At 33.3% G+C, this 10,146-nt stretch overlaps 1 non-coding gene across 1 annotated transcript; it reads left to right on the top strand.

The window, feature by feature from the left end:
* Positions 1 to 9,360: 9,360 nt before the first annotated feature.
* LOC139869510 (small nucleolar RNA R71) lies at positions 9,361 to 9,467 on the top strand. The gene has a single exon (XR_011766116.1). It is a non-coding gene; the product is annotated as a small nucleolar RNA R71 (small nucleolar RNA).
* Positions 9,468 to 10,146: the final 679 nt, after the last annotated feature.

Below are 10,146 nucleotides of genomic sequence, written 5' to 3'. Positions count from 1 at the left end.
AACTTTTCATGCTACATTATCAATCTATCATTCAATTCATGCTAGCATTCCAACTTTAATACTTATATTCATCTTAAGATAACAAAAACTCATGAAGTATCTAAAATCATCTTCAATCAAACCAAAATCACTAGTTACAAACCATTCTTAACACATTAACAAGCTAGGAATTTGATTAGCATGTAAACCCTAGAATCATAAGAATATTCTTAAAACACAATGGAATATCAATTTTAAGGCATACAAGGCATACATATCACTTAGAGCATGTTAATGTTCACAAAAATCATGAATTGAAGAAAACCCAGATAAATTCTTTAAACAATCCGAAATTAAGAAAGTGAAATCGATGTATTAAAAAGAATAAAATGTAGAAGAACATGAACATAATCTCCTCATCTTGAATTAGCTTGAAAATTGAAGAGATTTGATGAAGATTGGATGTAATTTGGTTAGGGTTTGGAAGGATTTTGAGTTTGAGAGAAATAGAATCAGATTTTTAGGGTGAAGAATGACAGAAATCGGGCTTGGGTTATTTATGGTTGAGATTAAAACGTGGACCCCACAATAATTGAACCAGAAATCAGCTAAACAAAGGGATGCGCAGCGTGCACAAGCGTGCACGGAGTGTTTCTTTTTAATTTTACATGGAGTGCACAAGACATGAGCTTAGAAAGCCTTTTGATCAAAATTTTCTCTAGTTCACGGAATGCAGAGGTGTGCGCGGGGTGCACACATAAGGGTGCGTGGCGCGCACCGTGTTTTCTTCATTGTTTTTTCGATTTTGATCAGTAGTTTTGTTTGGTAACATTAAGGTAATCGCAGAAGTAGTTTCAAGAACATTAAAATCACACAGAATCACTAAAAATCACACAATCCTAATTCTAACATTTGTGAAGGTTTAAAAACGAGTCGCTTCACCCGACTCTTCCCCCAAACTTAGGGAGCTTTGGGGTCGAAAATGAGTTTTACCTCATCTTCAATGTTCATAGGTCCATCAACATATAGTTTGACCCTGTGTTCGTTTACCTTAAACGTATCACCCTTCGCATTCCTTAATTCCACCGTTCCATATGAAAAAACCTTGTTAACAACAAATGGTCCCATCCATCGGGACTTGAGTTTTCTAGGGAAAAGTTTAAATCGTGAGTTGAATAACAAAACACGATCACCCTCTTTAAAATTTTTTGGATTCTTAAGACGGTTATCGTGCCAAACTTTGGTCTTTTCCTTGTATATGAGTGAGTTTTCATAGGCGTTATGTCTTGTGACGACCCGGAAATTTCCGATCAAATTTAAACTTAATCTTTATATGGATTCGACACGATAAGCAAAGTTTGTAAAGTTGAGTCTCAAAATTTTTGGAACTATTTACATGAATTCATTTACCTTTCGACTATTCCAGACGACTCACGAACCATTGTGTAAATAAATATGTATGTGTATATATATATATATATATATATATATATATATATATATAAATAAAATAATAATAAATATAAATATAAATATAAATATAAATATAAGCATATGGATATATATTAATTTGAATTAATAAAATACAAAATAATCATTTGAATTGAAAATATAAAGTAATATACAAAATAGTTAAATTATTGTTAAAATGAATCTATATATATATATATATATATATATATATATATATATATATATATATATATAACTTCTATAAATAATCAATATTATATGTAAATTGTATTATATATATATATGATATATAAATATTCAAATATATTATTATATAAATTAAGTAATACATAATTAATAAAAGGTAACGTTAAATCTTATTACAAGTAAAAAAAATATAGTTGTTATATTAGTGTTACTTCCATTAATATCAATATCTGAATTACAATATAATATAAAATATATATAAATATAGAAATTAAGACTTACAACTTGTTATTACTAATATTATAGATATTATCATTTAGAATCATTATTATTATAGATTATGATTATTTATTAATATCATTAATATTATGATAGCTATTATTATTAGAAAATAATATAATCTATTATTTTTATCATTTATAACATTAGTATTCCTATTATTATTATGTATTATTCCTATTATCAATCAAAATTTTTTATTTAATTGTTTATTATTAATATCATTATTCCTAAACTATTAGTATTAATATTAATATTAAATCTATTATTATGATTATTAGTATTTGGATTACTATTATAATTGTAATTATTAAAACATTAATATTAATGATAAAATTCATATATATAGGTACATGAATCTGCCTTCTTTCACTATCAAACTGTTTTAAATGTTGTTCTCTATCTGTAAATATCGAATATATTTACAGATACCACCAAAATTAGTTAGCAATCGGTATCACATTATATATTTTTTTATTTTATTTTACTCTCTGATTGATATCCTGTCGACTTCTTTGCTAAAAAAAAAAATCGATCCATCTCAGTTATTAAGGGATACCAATCTAATTTACACACTCAACTATCCACTTCAATTATATCTAACAGCTTTTATCCAATTAAAATAAAAAAAAATAGAAACAGCCGATACCCCTGTTCTTGAGTAAATTTTCTAAAAACTCGAATTCAAATAAAAATTCAAAATGTGTTAATGCAGTTGGGTTAGGAATCGTCCATCAAAACTATCTGTAAGTTTTCATGATTCAAATCTTCCTATTAATTTCTAATTTTGAAGTCAAAGTTAAATTTCAAAAAGGTCAAAGAATGTGTTCATGAAGAAATTCGTAGTTGTTTGGATGTTTCCGATCAAATTGATGATTCACAAAGTTTCCTGGAGTGATTTAAAACACATTTTGTGTTGAAAACTTTATCTAAAATGTTCTCGTTTGTCCAATCAAAATTTTTTTCTTCCTTTTGGTCTGCGTCGAACAGGAGCTGCATAAATGTTTTTTTATTTTTTTATTTTCCTTTTACTCTTTTGTTGCATTTTAATTTGATACAAACATTGATATTAATTCGTTACGATTATTTTGATGTAAATAAATCAGAGTTATATTGATTTGAGGGATTGGCCGATTCTTTTTATAATGAAGAAGATGATGAAGGGAAGGAAAATAGAAAAAAAAACATATTATATAGATATAGGACAGAGATAATAACAGAAAAGAATGGGCAGTGCAATGGTTTAGAACGTTAGGAGGGAGCGGGAGGTCGCGGGTTCGGGCTCGGTCTGGGAAACTCTTTTTAGAAATCCGTTTTTAAGGTAGTTTTCATTTTCAAAATTTCTATTATTATTTTTATTATTATTGTTATTATTATTATTATTGTTATTACTATGATTATTAGTATTGTTATTGGTATTATTGCTATTATTAGTATTATAACATTTATTATTATTATTATTATTATCATAGTTATAAGTATTAAAACTATTATTATTATTATTAGCATTATTAATGTATTTATCATTATTATAAATTTTGTCATTTAGGTATTAGTTAACATTATTATTAATATGATTATAGTTATAAATAAGAATATTGTTATTATTATCATTTTTATTATTATAATTATTATTATTATATTATTACTAGTATCATGTTTATTAAAAACTAGCCTTTTTATTAAAGTATCATTTTTATTATTATTATCATTATTAGAAAAATTATCATTTTTATCAAAACTATTATTATCATATTCACTAATAAACCTAATCATTATCATTACTAAAGATTATTATTATAAATATTATTAGTATAGCTATTATTATTATTATCACTATTAATATTATTTTTAAATATTATTATTATTATTATTATTAGTATTATTAACATATTTTTATTATAAATGTTATTTCGACAAAAGATAATTATGTAAAGATATAAATATTACATATATCATAAGTACATCTAAAGTTACTATAACATATATAGATATACATAACATTTGAAATAATAAATACATTACTATTTTAAATAAGTAATATATTATATAATTAATATATATAAACGGGTTTGATTACGATTACATGTTAATTAGAGGAGTTAACATATATACTTGATATAGGTTCGTGAATCCAAGGCCAACCCTGCATTGTTCAGTTGTTTAATGTCGTTATATGTATTTTTACTACAAAATACAGTATGGTGAGTTTCATTACTCCCTTTTTAAATGCTTTTGCAATATATATTTTTGGGACTGAAAATACATGCGCTTTTATAAATGTTTTACGAAATAGACACAAGTAATCGAAACTACATTATATGGCTGAATGATCGAAGCCGAATATGCCCCTTTTGCTTGGTAGCCTAAGAATTAGTAAACCGATCTACTAATTGACGCGAATCCTAAAGATAGATCTATTGGGCCTAACGAACCTCATCCAAAGTACCGGATGCTTTAGTACTTCGAATTCATTTTTTATCATGTCCGATGGATTTCCCGGAATGATATGGGATATTCTTATATGCATCTTGTTAATGTCGGTTACCAGGTGTTCAATCCATATGAATGATTTTTGTCTCTATGCATGGGACGTATATTTATGAGAAATGAAAATGTAAATCTTGTGGTCTATTAAAATGATGGAAATGATAATTTATGTTAAACTAATGAACTCACCAACCTTTTGGTTAACACTTAAAAGCATGTTTATTCTCAGGTATGAAAGAAATCTTTCGCTGTGCATTTGCTCATTTTAGAGATATTTCTTGGAGTCATTCATGACATATTTCAAAAGACGTTGCATTCGAGTCGTTGAGTTCATCAAGAATATTATTAAGTCAATTATAGTTGGATATATTATGAAATGGTATGCATGCCTGTCAACTGTCGATGTAATGAAAGTTTGTCTTTTAAAAACGAATGCAATGTTTGTAAAATGTATCATATAGAGGTCAAGTACCTCGCGATGTAACCAAATGTAATGTATTCGTCCAGATGGATTAGGATGGGTCCCTTCATGTCTCAACTCATCCAACTCATTAAGTTGGTTTAAACGAAGGTTTCCCACTTCTTCATGATCGAGATTACATGTCTTAAGAGCCCAATGTGATTTGTGCTCTATCTCCAAAGGGAGATGACATGACTTCCCATAGACTAAGCGGTAAGGTGTGGTTCTAATAGGAGTTTTGTAGGCGGTTCTAAATGCCCACAAAGCATCGTCAGGCTTCGTTTACCACACCTTAGGATTGGATTCAACCGTTTTCTCAAGGATCCTTTTAAGTGCCCGATTCGTGTTTTCAACTTGCCCACTTGTTTGTGGGTGATAAGATGTAGAAATTTTATGGGTTATCCCATATCGTTTCAACATCTTTTCTAACTGGGTGTTGCAAAAATGGGTACCACGATCACTAATTAAAGCTTTCGGGGTACCGAATCGGGCACAAAGCTCTCTAAGAAAATTTATGACAACTCGTGCATCGTTAGTTGGGAGAGCCTGTGCCTCTGCCCATTTTGACATGTAATCAACGGTAACGAGTATGTATTGGTTGGAGTTGGATTTTGGGAATGGTCCCATGAAATCTATGCCCCAAATATCGAACACCTCACAAACTTGGATTATGTTTTGAGGCATTTCGTCTCTTTGACTAATCTTTTTTGCCCTTTGATAAGAATCGCATGATTTACATATTTGGTGGGCATTGTTGAAGATGGTAGGCCAATAAAAACCGGCCTCATAGACTTTTCTTCCAGTGATTTGGGGTCCGAAATGTCCACCAGTGGGACCAAGATGACATTGGAGAAGAATTTGATTGCATTCTTCCCCGAAGACACAATGACGGATTATCAAATCGGGACATCACCTAAATAGATAAGGGTCTTCCCAAAAATAGTATTTTAGGTCACTAAAGAATTTCTTCCTTTTCTGATGTGACCAACCGGTTTCTAGGTACCCCCAACAATGTAATTGGTGAAATCAACATACCACGGGTCTTCCACTTTCTCTACTCACATGAGGTATTCATCAGGAAAATCATCTTTAATACTCGATTCATGGAGTACTTCAAGATTGGGATTTTCAAGTCTAGAAAGATGGTCAGCCGCGAGATTTTAGGCACCTTTCTTGTCCTTAATCTCGATACCAAATTCTTGCAATAGCAAGACCCATCTTAGCAATCGAGGTTTGGCATCCGGCTTAGAGAAAAGATATTTCAATGCCGAATGATCGGTGAAGACAATTGTCTTCGGTAGGACAAGATATGATCGGAATTTGTCAAAAGAAAAGACGATAGCAAGGAGCTATTTTCCATTGTTGTGTAGTTCAATTGGGCTCCTTGTAAAGTCTTGCTTGCATAATAAATGGGTTGAAAACATTTCTCAACCCGTTGGCCCAAAACTGAACCAACTGCAAAATCCGATGCATCGCACATTAGCTCGAATGGTAATGACCAATTTCGAGCTATGATTATTGGTGCGTTAACAAATTTTTGTTTTAAAATGTTGAATGCCTTAGTGCATTCACTTGTGAAAACAAAGGGTGCATCTTTTTCGAGAAGTTTATTCAATGGCGTTGCAATTTTTGAAAAATCTTTAATAAATCGCCGGTAAAACCCGGCATGCCCAAGAAAACTTCTTACACCCTTCACATTTGAAGGAGGTGGAAGGTTGGCAATGACGTCAACCTTTACTGGATCCACCTGAATACCAACACTTGAGATTTTGTGCCCCAAGACAATGCCTTCTTTAACCATAAAGTGGCATTTCTCCCAATTTAGTACTAAGTTTGATTTCTCACACCTAATTAGCATTTTCTCCAAATTTAGAAGGCATGAATCGAAAGTGTCACCGAAGACTGAAAAGTCATCCATGAACACTTCCATGCATTCTTCAATCATATCATGGAAAATGGCCATCATGCACCTTTGGAATGTTGCGGGAGCATTACATAGACCAAAGGGCATTCGCCGGTATGAAAAGGTGCCATAAGGACACGTGAAGGTAGTCTTTTCTTGATCGTCGGGGGAGATGGGAATTTGAAAGTACCCAGAAAAACCATCTAGGAAACAATAAAAGCTATTTCCCGCTAGTCTCTCTAACATTTGATCAATGAATGGTAGCGGAAAATGGTCTTTTCTTGTGGCATCGTTTAACTTACGATAATCTATACAAACTCGCCACCCCGTGACAGTTCGTGTTGTGATAAGCTCGTCTTTAGAATTTGTGGTAACAGTTATACCACCCTTTTTAGGAACACAATGGACCGGGCTTATCCACGGACTGTATGAGATTGGGTAGATTAGACCTGCATCTAGCAATTTAATGATTTCCTTTTTGACAACATCTTGCATATGAGGATTTAGTCCCCTTTGACGTTGCACCACTGGTTTGGAATTTTCTTCCATTAAGATCTTGTGAGTGCAATAAGAAGGACTAATTCCTTTTATATCATGGATTTTCCATGCAATAGCCTGTTTGTGGGCCTGTAACATGGAAACAAGACGTTCTTTTTCATGTTTAGAAAGAAGTGAGGAAATAATTACCGGAAGCTTCGAATCTTTCTGAAGGAAAGCGTACTCAAGATGATAAGGGAGCGGCTTAAGCTCCAAAATTGGAGGTTCCTTAATTGAGGGCTTACTCCGGTACTCGTTATCCTTGTTCAGTTGTTCTAACTCCTCCTCAGTTGGTTCATACCCATTTGCCATCAATGTAGCCATCACATCCATTTCTTCTTCAGGAAATTCTTCATCTCCACTCGCCAAATCGTATGTACCTGTTTCATCCGATTCGGGAAATTCCTGCAAGAAATCATAATGCGAATCTATGCTTTGCATAAAATAACAAGTATCATCTGAAGATTCAGGATATTTTAATGACTTGTCAATTGCAAAAGTCGCACTAGCTTCACCAATTCTAAGGGTCAACTGCTGATCATAAACATCAATGACACATCTAGCAGTATTTAAAAATGGTCGACCCAAAATAATTGTTATTCTGTCATCAACTTCCATGTCTAAAACCACAAAGTCTGTCGGAAAAATCAGATTCCCGATCTTAACTAACATATTCTCTATTATTCCTCGAGGGAATTTTATAGAGCGATCAGCTAGTTGAATAGCCATTCGTGTGGTCTTGAGTTCCCCAGGGGCTAATTTAAGGTAAATCGAATAGGGCATCAAATTGATGCTAGCCCCCAAATTGGCTAATGCCCTCATACAATCAAGGTCACCCATTAGACATGGAATAGTGAAACAACCCGGATCTTCAAGCTTTTCGGGAAGTGTGTTGGACACCAGCGCTGAACATCTAGCATTTAAAGTGACCGATGAAACGCTTTCCATCTTCTTGCGGTTAGTAAGTAAGTCTTTTAAGAACTTAGCATACTTGGGCATACCTGAAATCACATCAATAAAAGGCATATTTATGTTAATTTGTTTAAACATATCTAGAAATTTTGACCTTTCGGCTTCGAGCCTTTCTTGTTGTTGCTTCCTTGGGTATGGAAGCGGTGGTTGATATGGCTTCACTACGGGTTTCTCCCGTTCTTCCTTCTCAACCACTTGTTCCGGCTCCTTAAACGGTTCATCATTTTTGTTCAACGGAACAATGAAATCAGAATCTTCAGGCATTATTGGAGCTTCATATGTTAGACCACTCTGTGTGGTGATAACATTGGCGTGCTCATTTCGGGGGTTCTTATTAGTATCGCCCGGTAAACTCCCTGGTTTTCTTTCACTAAGTAAACTAGCTAAACCACTCATTTGCTTCTCCAAATTCTGAATTGCGACTTGTTGGTTTTTGAATTGGTGTTCATTTTTCTCGTTTGTTTGGCTTATATTGGTAACAAGCTGGGTCTGAGATGCAATTAACTTCTCCAACAAACTCTCCATATTTGACTTTTTCTTTTCGTTTTGGGGTTTTTGATAGAAACCCGGAGATTGTTGTTGGAACCCATTACTTGACCCTTATTGGTAATTGGAATTTTGACCTTGAGGGTTGTATGGGTTGTTGAAGTTTCGGTTAAATTGGGCTCTTCCTTGAAATTGATTATTATTTCTTTGGCTTATGAAAGCCACTTCTTCTTTCTGAGCCATTGTTAAATCGGCATCACAATCTTTTCCTAAATGGAGACCACCACAATATTCACAACCTACCTTCATACTATGAATTTCCTTGGTGATCTTTTCCATGTTTCGAGCAACACCGTCTATTTTCACACTTAGGGAACTAAGGTCATCATAAGCACTGGCGCTTTGGACTTGAGCATGACGAGTAATTGGTCGTTCTTGATGCCACTCATGAGAATAATTAGCTTGCTTCTCGATTATCTCATAAGCTTCTTGTTCGGTTTTGTCCATGAGTGAACTTTCGGCCGCTTGATCAATGGAAATTCGGGTTGCAACATCACAACCCTTGTAAAAGATTTGAAATTTTTGGAAGGTATCCAAACCATGGTTTGGACAACCTCTTAGCATTTTGGAAAATCGATTCCATGCTTCATACAAGGTTTCCATCGGCTTTTGACAAAATTGGGTAATTTCTTGTTGGAGTCTCGCGGACTTAGAAGCTGGAAAATATTTCTTAAGAAATTTTTCCAACATACCATCCCAAGTTTCTATCGTAGCCTCGAGCAATGAATCCAACCAACTCCGTGCTTTCCCGTGGAGTGTCCATGGGAAAAGTCTTAAAAATATGGCTTGATCAGTGTCCGGTTGAAGCTTGAATAGAAGACACATCTCTTGAAAAAGACGAATATATTCATTTGCATCTTCATTCGGACCACCGCCAAATTGACATCTGTTGTTAATCATCTGGAGAATAGGTCCTTTTATTTCAAATTTTACCTCACCAGGTGTCTGAGTAATTGCACTTCCTTGTCCGGTTCGGGTTGCCTTCATCTTGGCCGCCATTGATTGTCTTGGTACCACCGGTCTTGCCTCTCCTTCCATTTCAAATTTGGAGGATGAACGGGTTCACCAAATTCAGAATAACTTGGCTTGGTTGTACTTGATTCTGAATCAAAAGTTTCTTGCTTTGATGAAGATTCAAAAAGTTCAAGTACTTCTTTTGGGATTCTACCAAGCTTTCTATCAGGTTCTGTAAGCGGTGTAAGTAATGGAGAATCTGAACTTCGGGTATGTGGCATATGCAACCTAAAATCTGTCAATCACACAACTAACAAAACTATTAAACGCACCAATTCTATAAGTTTAAAAATCAAAGACTATTAAT

The sequence above is a fragment of the Rutidosis leptorrhynchoides genome, chromosome 9 (assembly GCF_046630445.1).
Source record: "Rutidosis leptorrhynchoides isolate AG116_Rl617_1_P2 chromosome 9, CSIRO_AGI_Rlap_v1, whole genome shotgun sequence".
NCBI classification, from domain to species: Eukaryota; Viridiplantae; Streptophyta; class Magnoliopsida; order Asterales; family Asteraceae; genus Rutidosis; species Rutidosis leptorrhynchoides.
Note: the sequence above shows the minus strand (reverse complement) of the source record. Positions and strands in the feature narration are given on the sequence as shown.